Source organism: Cyanistes caeruleus, chromosome 6 (assembly GCF_971803275.1).
Source record: "Cyanistes caeruleus chromosome 6, bCyaCae1.hap1.1, whole genome shotgun sequence".
In the NCBI taxonomy this organism is placed as follows: domain Eukaryota; kingdom Metazoa; phylum Chordata; class Aves; order Passeriformes; family Paridae; genus Cyanistes; species Cyanistes caeruleus.
Window position 1 is genome coordinate 5,941,770 of NC_141706.1, and position 14,263 is coordinate 5,956,032.

General features: G+C 37.6%; 1 protein-coding gene across 6 annotated transcripts in view; it reads left to right on the forward strand.

Moving 5' to 3' along the window:
* Nucleotides 1-14,263, forward strand: part of IRAG1 (inositol 1,4,5-triphosphate receptor associated 1) — a 99,882-nt gene that overhangs the window by 1,812 nt on the left and 83,807 nt on the right. Inside the window, exons 2-3 of one of the 6 annotated variants that reach the window (XM_086894698.1) lie at nt 2,567-2,648; nt 3,392-3,512. The exons of 2 other annotated variants lie outside the window; for them this stretch is intronic. The gene's annotated coding sequence lies outside the window, so the exon portion shown is untranslated. Of the gene's footprint in view, nt 1-1,147; nt 2,649-3,391; nt 3,513-14,263 lie in introns of those variants that run through there. 3 more of the 6 variants (XM_086894696.1, XM_086894687.1, XM_086894699.1) reach the window with 3 other exon arrangements.

Here is a 14,263-nt window from a genome sequence, read left to right on the forward strand (position 1 = left end):
TAAAAAAAGTAAGATACAGCAAATTGAACTTTTACTTGTGATATATACAGTAAAAAAAATCTGAAAACTTCATTATCATGTAGAATTATAAGCCTTTTTCAGGAATGAAAATTGAGCTTAATGAAGCTTCTTTAATAACAGTATAAAAAAAAAGACCTCTATCTACCTATCCACTACCCTTTGCAAGCCAATTATCAGGTGCATGCTTTAGGTGCATGCCCTTAAATAAAAAAGGAACAGCTTGGAACAGCTGAGTTGTCTCCATGATATTTCAGTAACAAAATATCTTTACAGCTGATTTTTAGCATAAAAACCACAGGCTGTAGGTAGGGCAGTGGCAGAATGGCACCAGGGCCATCAGAATTTACTAATCTGCTTTAGGCCCTGACACAGTATGTACATCTTGGAAAGGTAGTAAGCAGGTTTAGTAAAGTGCTGGGCAGACTGGTTAAAACATGCTAAAAATGGGTTTAATGGGTATATTTTTTTTATTATTATTATTAGATAGTTTAATATTGTGCTAATTCCAGAGGCTACTGTATTAGCTGTGCATCTCAAACTTGTTACTTTAAGGAATTAGTGTTTTCTATCCTGCTGGTAAGGAATGCTGAAATAGGCCATACTAAATGGATTTTAAGGAATGTTATGGGTATTCTTTTCCTTTCAAACAACATGAACTGTAACAAACCAGAGCCATAAGAATGGATGGTCCTTACTGGTGTATGATAATGTTTCACCAGAAGGTGTCGTGTTTTTGCAGACCAAGAAAAATTTTTTGTAGCTACCAAAAGCTGCAATATTTTATGCTGGATAAAAGGATGTAAGTAACTTTTATTACTACTTTTTGTTCATACTTCTTCAAATGGTTGTGTTTGCCTTATTTATCTGATAAACACAATTATTTTCTACTGAGTTAAATGGTCACCTAAATATACGGAATTGTTTGTTCAGCATTTGTTATGTTTTGCACAGATAGCTATCTACCACCTCTGTAGTGAATTTAGTAGATATAAAAGTGTGGTTTAGAAAAATGAAAGAGAAACAGTTCAGTCTTGGCTTTGCTTTGCTTCATAGAATTTCTCTGAGAAAACTCGAGAGAGGCAGCTGTAGGATGCAGGAAACTTTTGTTCTGTCTCCGTGGGGCTAGTGGAAAGTGAAGAACACCATAAGAAGTTAGCAGTACAAGCGCAATTCTACGAAGTTAATTTTTTTTACTGTTTAAATGGTCCCCAACTTTTTAAATATGAAGCTGTCCATGCAAGTACAGTGTCGTTATTGCCACCTTCTGGCAAGCACAGGGATGATTCCTAGTCACAGTCACTATCCAGCGTTCTGTTTACAGAGGATTTGGAGTCACCCTCTGGAGTTCAACATTTTCTCTGCTTATAGCTTTGCTTTTTCCTATTGGAGTCACCTTTTTGGCTTTGGCTTAGTGTTTTCCTACATGTTAAATATGTTACAAATATGTTCCTGTTCCAGGAAGATGTGATTGATAAACACTGAGTTGTTCAATGATGAATGTTGTTTGAATGATAAACACCTCATAAACAAAGAGTTACTGGGAAAAGGCCGATTATTGTCCCCGTCCTTTCTCTTCCTGTTGAAGGCTCTTTTTAGGGATTATGCATGAGCATTACAGGTTTAAAATGCATGTCAGCAATTAATAGGACAAGTGAGGATTACGCAAAGGGCTGTAGAGGTATCAGATGACATTGTAGTGCTGAAATGTAAAGAATGAAAGTATCACTGATTTTTGGTATAGAATGTTTGCTAAGAGAAACTGGTGTATTTAAACAGATTTACACCTAGAGAGAGATATTAACTGTTTATGAATTTACTTATGAAGAACTTCAGGAATTTTGCCATTCTGTATCCTCTCTCTTTTAGAAATTCTTTGTTTACAAAAGCTTGTGCTTGTTCAGAAGCAAACTGAAAAGAAACAAAAGTTTGAGGTGGAGACTACACTGATTATTCCTTGCCAAAGCTTTCTTCCAAGAGGACTTCTGAGTTGTGATACCACATTATTTGAAATGAACAGTATATTTCTAACACATTAAATCATATTAATGCTTTAAAGGAAATATTAGCAGCTAACCCAAGAACAACTGAGATCTAGCATCTCCATCATCCTCTAGTCTTTTTGATTAAATTAGTACACATGAAATGTTTGGGTTTTTTAGACAAATACTCAGCCCTAAAATGTTGGTGTTTGATAATGACAGTTGGTTTTCATAAAATGCTTAGAATAAAATACTTTCCATTTTCAGTAGAAAGTTATTTGTGTACTGAAAATAGAAAGAAAAGGCTACAGAACAAATATAGAAATCTATGTCTTCTGGTAGTATAATGGTACTTTGGAAAATGTTAGAAAGTAGTGGAGGAACTTCAGTTTATTTGAAATAATGTCCTTTGCAAACAATTATTTGCATTCTGTAATCTGTACATTCTCTCTAAAACCAAAATTTTTAACAGAAAGCTTAAGGAAGGGAAAACACATTATAGAAACAAGGACTTCAGTGCAGAAGTCAGTTCCAAAAATAACAGTGAGTACTTGTGAAATTCTCAGGAAGAATGAAGCCCAAGAATCAGCCTGAAGATGAAGAAAGCTTATGGGAATATGTCAACAAATCTTTCTCTGTTTCCTGGAGGTGACATCTTGTTCTAACATCCTTTTCGTTAAAGAGATTTATAATATAAACTCAATACTGACTTCTATGCATAGGAATTAAATAGAAAAAAAACCAATTGATTTTCATTTATCTAACATCCAAAATCCTTTCTTTGATAATTTACTTTTCTTCTATGTCTCCTTTCTTTTTTTCCCCTTATAGAACCCTTTCTACTTTTGTTTAGGCACTAAAAGAGATTTAAACAGATCAACATCCTTACTTTTTGTGGGTAGAGTCCTATCCTGCCAAATGAGATCTGAATGATCTGCTCAATTTTGCTCCTCCCCAGTGTTTCATTAACATCTCTTACTTTTTGGAAGATAAAAGTCATTAATTTTTCTTGGGCACATTAATAACTTTTGCTCCAAGGGAAAAGACAATAAATATATGTGAGAGAAAAATAATAATTCTAATTTCTTTCCCACTCAAGATGGAAACGATTATTTTACTGGATCTAATTACTAGTTGTAAAGTAGGAATATTATCTGTAATTTATTTCATCCCAGGAAGATTAATGTGTGCTTTTCAAACTTGGCCTTTATGCCAATGATTTTATGTCGTGTCTTAACATGCATTTTGCTAATAATGCAAAACTATTTTTATCATCTTACATAGGGGATGAAAAACATGAATCAGATTTCTTTAAAACTCTGGTGTAATAGTACTGTGTGTATTTAACTATTAATTTATTTAAGAAATGTCTGTTCTGTGTTTCTCCCTAGCACTTGATGTGTTTGTATGCATGTTCTTCTTGGAAAGGCAGGGACATTTTGTTTGGTGATTTGAGAAGTGGTGTGGATGGATGCCATGCTTGAAGCCTGTTTTCATATCTCCTATCAACACGTAAGTTTACAATTAACTTGATCTGTGCAAGTAGAGCCATTGATTCTGGATTAAGCAGAAGCCTGGCTACCTTCTTGAATTAAGGTCTCAGGTTGGAAAAGAACCAGCAAATGTTATCAGCCAGAAGCAAAAGATATTTTAAGGTGCCCCGAGGTACTCTAAGGAATGATTCACCAGATAATTTGGGACCTATTTCCACATATTGCTCTGAGTAGATGTTCTTGCTCAACTTGTAGAGCCACATGGCAAGGGGGTAATGGTCGTGTGTGAGCAGCAAGAAGTATTAATTTAAAAGTAATTTAACTGAGTACCTGTTAAATGCAACTTCCCAGAAGCAGGTAACCACACTTAGAGAGAAAAAAATGTACAGCTGTAAGTTTTCAGGGATTCCTTCTCACAACATCTTCTAGAATGGGTATTCACTCATAAGTCATGGTGGTTATACTGGGAGATATTGGATTGAGTATTTCCAGCCTTGTGTTGTTAATGAAATCTAGGCACAGCAGTAGCAAGCTACTACACTAGAAATGCTTTATGGTGGACTGCCTGGACATTCTGGGGTTTGCATTTAATACAACAATATCTACCATCCTCAAAGTGAGCAAGATGGAATAGTGTAAGGAATGAAATTGTTCTCTCTCAGTAAGATGCATGGGGATGTGTGCCTGGTGTTCTGTTTTCATTTGCCGAAGCAGTCAGGTGCTGTTGGTGCCTTGTAGTCCTTGTTGATGGAATTGCCACCCATGCTGCAGCATGTTTATAACTAAAACCATTTCTAGCTGCAAGCTCAGCCTGCAATGGAAAGTCAGGTTGTGTTTTTTCTGATTTGCATGTTACCTCTAAGAGAGCTTGATTGCTGGCACTCAGTCAAGAATTCTGTTGATTCAGGAGCCAGTAAAGAAACTCAGGACTGTGCTGCCTCTGCAAGTATGAGTAAAAGTTTATTTATATCAGTCAAGTGACTATACATGAATACAGATATGACCATTCAAATGAAGGAAGGTGCAACTTTCACAAGTAACTCATTCTTTTTGTCTCACTGGGCTCTCATTTGCACCTTAGCAGATAATTTTAGAATTTCAGGGTGCATATATGGTATTCATAATGTACTGGAAACACAAAACTTCTAAGAGAAACACCTTTAACTAATTAATTATCATTTAGGTGTAATTCCTTTTGTGTTAATCAAATATAATACAAGCAACAAACCAGATTCTCACATTTTTACTCAGATGTACTTCTAATATTGAGTAATTTTTAAACAGTGCCTGGGGTCATTGTGTTTTCTAATCTTAGAAATCCAGGTTTCTTTCTTCATTTAGCTGTGCCATTTTATGCAGTAGCTGTAACTAAGGAATACAATACTGATAATCATCTGTCTGGAACTGTAGTGATGGAAACATTTCAACCCTTGTGGTGAGCAGTTTCATTGCTTGACATTTTTCTTGAATTTTTTCAGAAAGTTTAGCCTGAATTTCCCTTGCTGTTCTGTCTCATTCAATAGTACATAGAAAAAGACAGGGGTTTACCTTTCTTTAGTGTAATTTTTATTCTCTATGGGCATGCAAACAGAGCATTTCTTTGTAAACAGATGTTTATAAAAGACATTTAAACACTATGAAGGATATCTGAAATCCTTTGAATTCATGCATGTGTGAATGGCCATGTCACTTCTGCAGATATTTTTCTTAATACCTTACCTCTATTGTGAAAATACTTGTATAACTTGCCCTCAGGATGGTTCAGTCATGGTGGTGGCTAATAGGTCATTATTCCTGATTAACTAGGGAATACAATCAATTTAATAGGAACTCTTACTGGCCATTGAGACTGTATGAATACAAAAGAAAAACAACAGATTACAAATGATATGTCTAAAATAAGAGCAAACACTTCTGCAAAGCACTTCAAAGCTTGGAAATTAGTGTAAAAATTGGAAAAAGACATTTTTGTCTAGAAATTAAATTTAAGTAGACTGAAAATTTTGAAGGGAAAACTGAGTCTCTTTTGCAAGCCTTTATAACAGTTTTAGTAAAATTTAATTCTCACATAACTGAGAAACTTCTAAAGCATCCAGTCATAGTCCTGACAAGTGTTTGGAGAAGCTCCATACATCTGTTGTGTGTTGTAATGTTTGTTTTGAACATACATACATACATTTTAATTGTATCTTAAAACCAGTTTTGATGTTGCCCTCCTAAGTAGACTGCCAAGGGTAATGACAATAAATTACACCAAAATTCCTTCTTTACTAGAGGTTATAATAAGTTTTTTTTATCTATCCCTTGCACGGTTTTGTATATGTAAAACTACAGTTCAGGCAGGTGAATATGAATGGTTGCTAATTCTGCTATTCCAGGTTTGAGAGGTTTCTCTATCATGTCTTTTTTAATCTCCTCTTTCAAGTTACCTGCATGCACCTGCTGTTGTAGTTAGGGAGGCTGATAGCTCTTTTTGGAGGTTTTTATGTGTTCTGGGTAGGATTGTTCTGTAGCTCTGAAGGCTGCTGTGAAATATGCTAAATTTTAATGGCAGAGGGTGAAGAGATCTGCTTTAATACCCAAACAATTTCCAAACTGGTGAAGGTGTCGATGACTTAACGTTCTTTGCTCTCTGAAACAAGAGCATTCTGCAGTTTTCCTTCCTTCATTTGCAGGAAAAATGTTAACATGTTCCCATAACATACCCTCACAATTTTTCCATGCAAATAACCAAGCAGGAAAATATCAGCAGAGGGCACTATTGAGTTATAAATAGAATAATAGTACGTTGACATTTAAAAAAACCAAAAACTGTTGCCATGTGTTTTCAGTTTCCATTCATAGAATCACAGCATAGTTTACAATGAAAGGGGCTCTGGGTGTCATTGGGTCAATCCCTGCCTCAGAGAGCCAAATTCAAAGTTAAATATAATTAATATGGCCATGGTAATGTGTCTACATTTTTGGATCATCTGTAACAAACTGCAGATTCAGTTTTTCTCCAAACCACTTTTATAGTCATTTGTGAGGCTGGATGCAGAGCATGCCCAGAACCGAAGCATAGTTATTTTGTAGGAGCAAGACCAAAAAAAATTTTTAACCATTTCTGTTTCCAAATTCAGTAAATAGGTTTTTGAATGGTTGCTCCTCAACTTTGATAAAAATAGGCAATCATTAAAAAAAGAAATCTGTTCTACAATTACAAGTATTCTGCAAGTCTGTTATTTCAGTAAGGTGAGATTGACCAGCATGGCAATTTCAATGTAGGTGCTGTTGAAGCAGAATATTGTTGACTTATGGTTTCTTTTTTTTAAAGTATGGTTTCTACAGTATTTCTTACTCAACAGTATGATTTTATTGCTTTCCAACCACTTTACTGGAGAGCTGAGGTAGATAGCAACAGGAAGAATTTACAAGTGACTGCTCTCATGTTTTAAAACCCTTTTTTCCAAAGGTGCTGTATTGAATGTGCGGACAGATTTATGGAAAGCAGAGGCTTCTCCAAATCAGTGAGCTTTATTAAGGAATTTTTTTTCTTGTTTTAATATGTCCTAGCCTGTCATCATTACTTGAACTAATTCCTGTTCCTTTTTTCAATCTAGTTGCTTATATTAGCTGGAATTTTATTGGCTACAGTGGTAAACTGTTGAATTTTGTAGGATACAGCATTTTCCTTTAGCTTATCCAGTTCTGTAATGTTTTTCAAGACCATGTTTGTGACAAAATTGCAGACTTCCAAGTTGAGGAACAAATGTCTGTTATAAAATACCAGTCACAGTGCTGCTTTAGGGAGTTTACTGACACTCATGTCACACTGAAGAACTTCTGATATTTACTGAAACCACTGGGATACACTAATAGTTTATATAATTGCCTTGAAGTAAATGTTTTCACTGCTGCCTTCAGTCTGAGAAGCAATGTAGTTACATCTTTGTCTAGTTTCCACCCTTTTTTTTTTTTTGACAAACTGTTACAATATTTATTCTGACAAAATATTCGTGATTTTACATATTAAACAGGGTGGTTGAAAAGGGTAACAATTGTTTTTTTAAAATCCTCTTTTCACTTCTAGAAAAGTGAATATTTTAGGTATTGTTAGAATAACACAAATGTTTGCCTACCCATATGGATTTTGAACGAGAACAACTCCTAAAGAGATTTTTTTGCCTCTTAAAAGCACTTTCCCTCTCATTTAATCAACTATATTAGAATGCCGTTCAACTAAAATTTTAGCTCCTCTCAGATGCTGGGCTATCCCTTTAACACAAGCAGTGGGGTTAGTGAAATGTCAGTTTAGATTCCTGGCAGCTCTCCAAACAAATTTGTTTTAACAGGCAAATGGCCTCCTGAGCCACAGGCGTTTGGAAGTGTTGCTGTGTGCATGTCCTTGCAGGATTCGATACCAGCTGGTGTAGAATTCTGTGGAGGTTGGAAAGGGCTGCAGGGAGCTGAGGTGGAACTGCTCTGTTATCAGCACCCAGCAGAGCCAGGGTATGGTGAGTGTTTGGATTGTGGTCAGAACTTGGGCAGGAATTAGGTGTTCTGCAGTGTCTCCAGTTCCTGAAGCAGCACCAGCCGGATCTTTCTGCCACTGGTAAAGTGTCTCCTTGGTGTAGCAGCTGGAGGCAGGTCCAGCTGAGCAGGCAGGGTATGTTGATCACAGATAAGTAGTTTTTGTCTTCAATGAATAGGGATATTTGCCATGTAGAAATAATACAAAATCAGAAAATATACTTCCAGCTAAAATGGTATTAAAAAACCCTGGAACAACATTTTTTAAAACTCTGCAATATTCTTAGTTTCAAAATGCTGAAGATCTCTTTACTTTTAAGTTAGGTGACATCAGCAAAGCTTTTATTTTTTTTTTTTCTATTTTATATAAAAAATAAAAATTGCTATTAAACATGCAGCTGAGTAATATAAGTTGTTAAAGAGAGGTAGGCATGAACATCTGTGAAGGTAATGTGGTATTTTAGTGTGTTGGAAGATGGTGGAATGGAGATGAGAAAGTTCTGGTGTAGGGAATTTTGAATGACGTGGAAGACTTGGGGCACAGAAAAATTAAAGGTCAGTTTGGGACAACTGCTAATGACAGCACTGTATTTTCTGAATGCTAACCCAGACAGAAGAATGGCTGGGCTTTGAACAACAAAAAATTCACAGCTGGGCAGTCCCAGCAGTGACAACGTGGGAAGGGCCCCTACTGTAAACTTCTGTATCTCCTGCAGAAAATGTAGCTCAAAAAGGATACAGGGAAAATGAGGAGGGACTGACCAAACCTTAACAATGTGAGAGGTTTTCTCTTGACTCCCATCGTACAGTGGTGATTACCACTGTAAACAACAGCACACTTAGCACTCCTGCTGGCAGTGCTTTTTGCACTGAGTGTTTGGAGTGTTCTTGGTGAAAAGGAATTCAGTCACTCATTGGATCATCAGTTACTGAAAGGAGTTGAAATACATGAAATTATGTGGGAATAAACTGAGTTACACCTGGCAGACTGCAAAAGGCAGAGGTTCCTAGTGCTTTCAGACACACAGAGCAGTAACTCATGAATGTAGCCATGACTTTGTGACATCAATGTTACCCTCACTGATTAAAATCACGCACATAGCGCTACAGATACTTCATGGAACTTCCTGTGTTTTGGTGTTCCTCTTCCTCTCCCCCAGCCACAAACGCTAGCACGTTGCCCTCAAATAGCTGCCAAGCAGGACTCACATAATAAGATTCTATAGTGCATACTCTTAAAAAAACAAAAGAAAAAAGTAGAAGTTGCACATCATTGTGTAGTCTTACATGACAAGTTTTACTTTGCCTTCATAGCAAATTAGAGTGAGAGTTCTGTGATTTTCTGTTGTTACCTTAATACTGTAAAGTTGCAATTCTTTGCTGACTTTTACTATCAGGATGACCAATTACTCTCTTGCTGAGTTTATATTCTGTTGCTATTCTAATGGGATGAGTGAAGAGAAGAGGATATTGTTTATTTTTACTTTCCTCTGTAGAGTTTTGCTTTGTGACACTTCTCTGTGAAATTATCCATATGTTTCCTTAGGAGTTTTCAAGGAAGCCTGAAGTTCACTATTACACAAAAAAGGATGATATCCAAGGTGCTGCTTTGTTTTGTTAACCTGAATTTAGTTCCAAAAATTCTGTTTAAAATAAAACCAGTGGGATTTATGTCAAGGTTGTTTAAATGCTTCGTACATTGTGGAACAAGTTAGAATTAGTTTATAATTTTTAATTTTCCCAAATTTATTCTGAACCTCTAAAGAAAAAAAAAAAAAAGAGTGATGGAAGGGAATTTCTTATAAACACTTGTAGGAGCACTTACAAACAATGTTTCTTGAATTCCTGGAATTAAAAGCAACTGTGTGTAGTTAATTTTCCCAAATCCATGCAGCTAATTACCTACAATAAACTTTCTAAAAGCAAACAGATAAGATGAGTTTATCTTTGTAAGAGGAGCTTTACAAGAAGGCTCTACCTCCGATCTAGAAACAAAATTGATAGGAATTTCCCATTTCTTTTGAGAGACTGGTAGCGGTTGTAGTGGATCACCTATCAGTTCTTTTATTAGGGATATGTGGACAGAGCAACTATATAAAGGAGGGAAACCAGACTTTTGCCTTTCTTTCTATTATTCAACTATTTTAAAGAAATAATAAATCACTTTTTGGCAATATTTTCAAGAGGAAGGCCAATGGCATCCTGGCCTGGACCAGCAATGGTTTGGCCAGCAGGGCCAGGTCAGGGTTGTCCTGCTGTACTCAGCACTGGTGATGCCACACCTGGAGTGCTGTGTCCAGTTTGGGGCCCCTCACTGCAAGAAAGACATTGAGGTGCTGGAGAGTCCAGAGAAGGGCAGTGGAGCTGGGGAAGGGTCTGGAGAGTCCTATGAGGAGTGGCTGAGGGATCTGGGATCTGGGAGTGTTTAGCCTGGAGAAAAGGAGGCCCAGGGGAAACCTTATCCGTCTCTACAGCGATCTGAAAGGAGGGTGTAGCCAGGTAGGGGTCAGTCTCTTCTCACAGGCAACCAGCTGCAGGCCAAGAGGAAATGACCACAAACTGCACCAGGGAAGGCTGAAGCTGGACATCAAGAAGAAATTCTTCACAGAGAGGGTTAAACATTAGAATGAGCTTCTCAAAGAGGTGGTGGAGTCACCATCCCTGGAGATGTTCAAGAAAAGCCTGGATGTGGCACTTAGTGCTCTGGTCTAGGTGACACAATGGTGATCAGTAAAAGGTTGGATCTGATAATCTTGGGGGTCTTTTCCCACCTTAATGGTTCTATGATTCTGTGCTCCATACAGTGCATATGTAATGAAAAGGGACAATATTCTGGAGGCAAGATTAGGAATACAAGATGCTTTACAATCTGAGTGAGAAAAGGGCCTACATGGGATTTAAATGCTGCAGACTGTATGGCAACTTACTGCAGCCCCTAAAAATTTAAATGCAGATATGAACTAAGCTGGATGGACAACAAGCAGTAGTGTCAATGTTGTCTTGCTATGACTGCAAAAATAGTAAGATTTTTATTACCATATTCACAAGCTTTTGTCAACTTTGTAGAATTCTTGCATACAATGCTATATGCAGTGCTACAAGAAAACTTTCATTTGAAGAATACAAACCTACTACTGAGCAGATGAAGGGGGGAAAACCACTTGGAAACAGATGAAACTCCAGGCTGTTTGTTTAGATGCTGCACCTTCTTGTTATGCTTATGAACTGCTAAGCAGTTTGTTAAATCCATTTCCAAATGCGTGACTTTTTACATGAGGGTGGCTTTGAGCCAAAGCTTGTGCTGGAGGCTAGGAAGTGACAGGCAGCTGCTTCTCCCAGTGAGAAGCTGGAGCCAGCAGTGTGGAATAGAGAGTGTGGTGGAGTCTCTTGTCGTGTGTCTGGATCATGGTTATCCCCTCTGGGGAATGGGGCTGACTGTGGCTGAAGAAATGCAGCTGCTTAAAAAGAGTTTGTGTCCCAGATGCAGAAGGGTTGGAAGAAAGGGACAGCAAATCAGTAACAGGGTAGGAGGGGGAGTCTGGTTTGCTGTGGGCAGGCAAAACACAGGAAATCCTTCCTCACATAGGTGAGTGATGGAGGTGGTGAGGAAAACCTCCCCAATAATGAAAGATCCATGGAGTGGTAGAGCCAATTTTGTTGTTGATCTGAAATTGATTCCCTTTGACGTTGTTTTATAGTGGTCAGATCTGCTTGGGAAGTTGAAGGCCTGAGCTTTAGAATCCCAGGCCAAGCAATTAACTCTCTTCTAAAATGGGATTTGCCATAATAGTTTTGTTCTCATAAACTTCATATTTGCATGAAAATAATTGAAAGCATACATTATATATGTGCTTGTCTCAGACTGTCTTGCCTCATGTTACATCTTAAAAATCAGTGGAAATGTCTTTGGGAGCTGGCTGGCTTTGATTTTTGGGTTTTGCAGGTTTTTTTTTTCCTTGGCCTTTTATTGAACATGCAGAAAGAGCTGGTATGTTGAAGATTTGCTTTAGAGCTGTTATGATCGGGGAAGTTATGTACTGTTGTATGACAGTATATAAGATGACAGCAAAAAGCATTTTCAAGGTGTTTGCAGATAAACAAAATTGTTTTCAGACATAATGAGGTGTGACTTTGTCTTGGTTTGAAAAGATATATATCTGATAAGGGAGGCAGGAGCCTCCCTTAAAATGGATAATGTAAACCCCCTCTCTCCAAATTATTACAATTTTGAAATTAAGGGGCTCTCAGGCAAAGACATGGGAGTAGGAATAACAGTTCTTTACTAGTATGTATAAAGAAAAAAAAAATGCAGCTCATTAGGAAAATTTAAATAAAATGCAGTAGTACAAAAAATACTGACATAGTCAGGATACAACCTGACACCCTGCTGGTCACGGTGTTGGTAGCAGTCTGATTAAATGGTGGCTGCAGTCCTGGAGTGACAGATGTGGTTCTGTTGAAGCAGTGATCCTGTAGAAGGGTGTAGTTTTCCTCTGAAGGTCCAGTGGTGATGTAGATGGGTCCTGTCTTCCTCTGGGAATCCAGTGGGAAAAGGCTGACTGGTGTTCCTGGTTTCAGATTATATCCAGGCAGGAATGCTTGGCTCCTCCCCTGGGTGGAGCATCTCCCAAAGGGATGATGTAATTTTATCAGTCCTGCAGTGAGACTCAATGGCCCAATGACAGAAGAGATCCCCCTGGAGTTATGAGGGATGGGTTATGGAAGAGTTAAAGAACACTGTCCCACTTGGTTTTAACAGCTGGTAATAAATACATACTTTTAGTTACACCTTGCATTGCAATTTAAGACAGACTTGCAAGATCAAGAAATTCTGACAGCACACAAAGAAAACTTATTCAAACTTTACAAAAGGAAGATTACAGCAGTTATGTCTTAGTAGACTGAAATGTATGAAAAGAGAAGGCATTATGAGATCGAGAGAAGTGCTGGCATGCTTGAGGGCTCATCTGTGTCCCTCTAATTTATTGTTTAGTGTAAAAAAATATCTCCTGTATAGGAAATGGAGTACAAGTCCAAACTACCAGCAGGTCTAGTAAAGCTAACTCTGTTCTCTGTACGGAAAAACATCTAGAGCTCTTAGTAATCACAGAATCATCAAATGGTTTGAGTTGAAAGGGACCTTAAAGATCATGTAGTTCCAATCCTCAATGATATTTGTCAGACAAGGATTTTGAGATGATGAGAACACTCAAATACCTGGCAGCACAGACAGAACAATGTGTGCAGGCAGTTGCTGTGGGTGAAGCAACAGATGCTCAGCGGAGAAGCTATTTATGACAATAGCAACTTACAATATAATTAAGTGAAACATGCAGAGAAGTAGAAGAACAGCTGACAAGTTTTGAAGATTTCTGAGTACCACAAGGCACATGAAAGGCATCAGTTCATCCTTTTGGAAGCTCCTGTGACCTTCTGTGTACCTTGTATGACTTGGCCACTGGAGTACTCAAATAAAAAGGAGTAACTTTTAAAATCATAATTGACAAGCGGGCCTGGTCCTCTGTTCCTGTGACTGTTGGTGATTCACATTTTCCTTTTTCTGGGTATTCAGCAGTTGTTTAATTCTCACAATTCAGCAAACAAACAAAAACAAAACAAACAAATAAAAACTCCTCACCAACACACAGAGAAAAACAAGATAAAATTTTGAAGAAATGCAATAAAAATCAATTCTATTTTTTTGCCTTTTTTTTTTTTTTTTTTTGGTAAAGACAATTTTTAAAGTCTCCATGTGGAATTCACTGGTTTAGAGTTAAAGCCAAGTTTTAGTGAAGTAAGCATTTGTAAATGGAGCCTATAATAATGGGATAAGTAAACACCTCTTGATGATTTCTTGCTTAGCTCTTTCTCTGCCTCTGCTGCCTCCTGTCCTCCCACCCCACGCAGACTTCCTGACACTGCCACTTAGCAGGACACTAATTAATGAGCCAAAAGAGCTTTGCCTTGGCACACTTCCGTTGGCTGCCTTTGGGTTTCAGTGATGAAACCCAGAGAGGAAACAGAACCCAAGAGCTTAACAGTCTGGCAAGACTGCTGCAAAGCATCAGATGTATAAGGCATCCTACTACACTCAAGTTTTCCTGAGACAGTTCTTTCCAGACAAGCTGGGAGGGGTGGAGTGAAGCATGTTGTGTGGTTGGATTGCTTGGTTTTATTATTTTTTTCTTAAAATCTGTGTTTAAATGGCAAAATCTGTAGCACATTCGGACTGGAGCTCTTGTAACTGATAATAAAGCA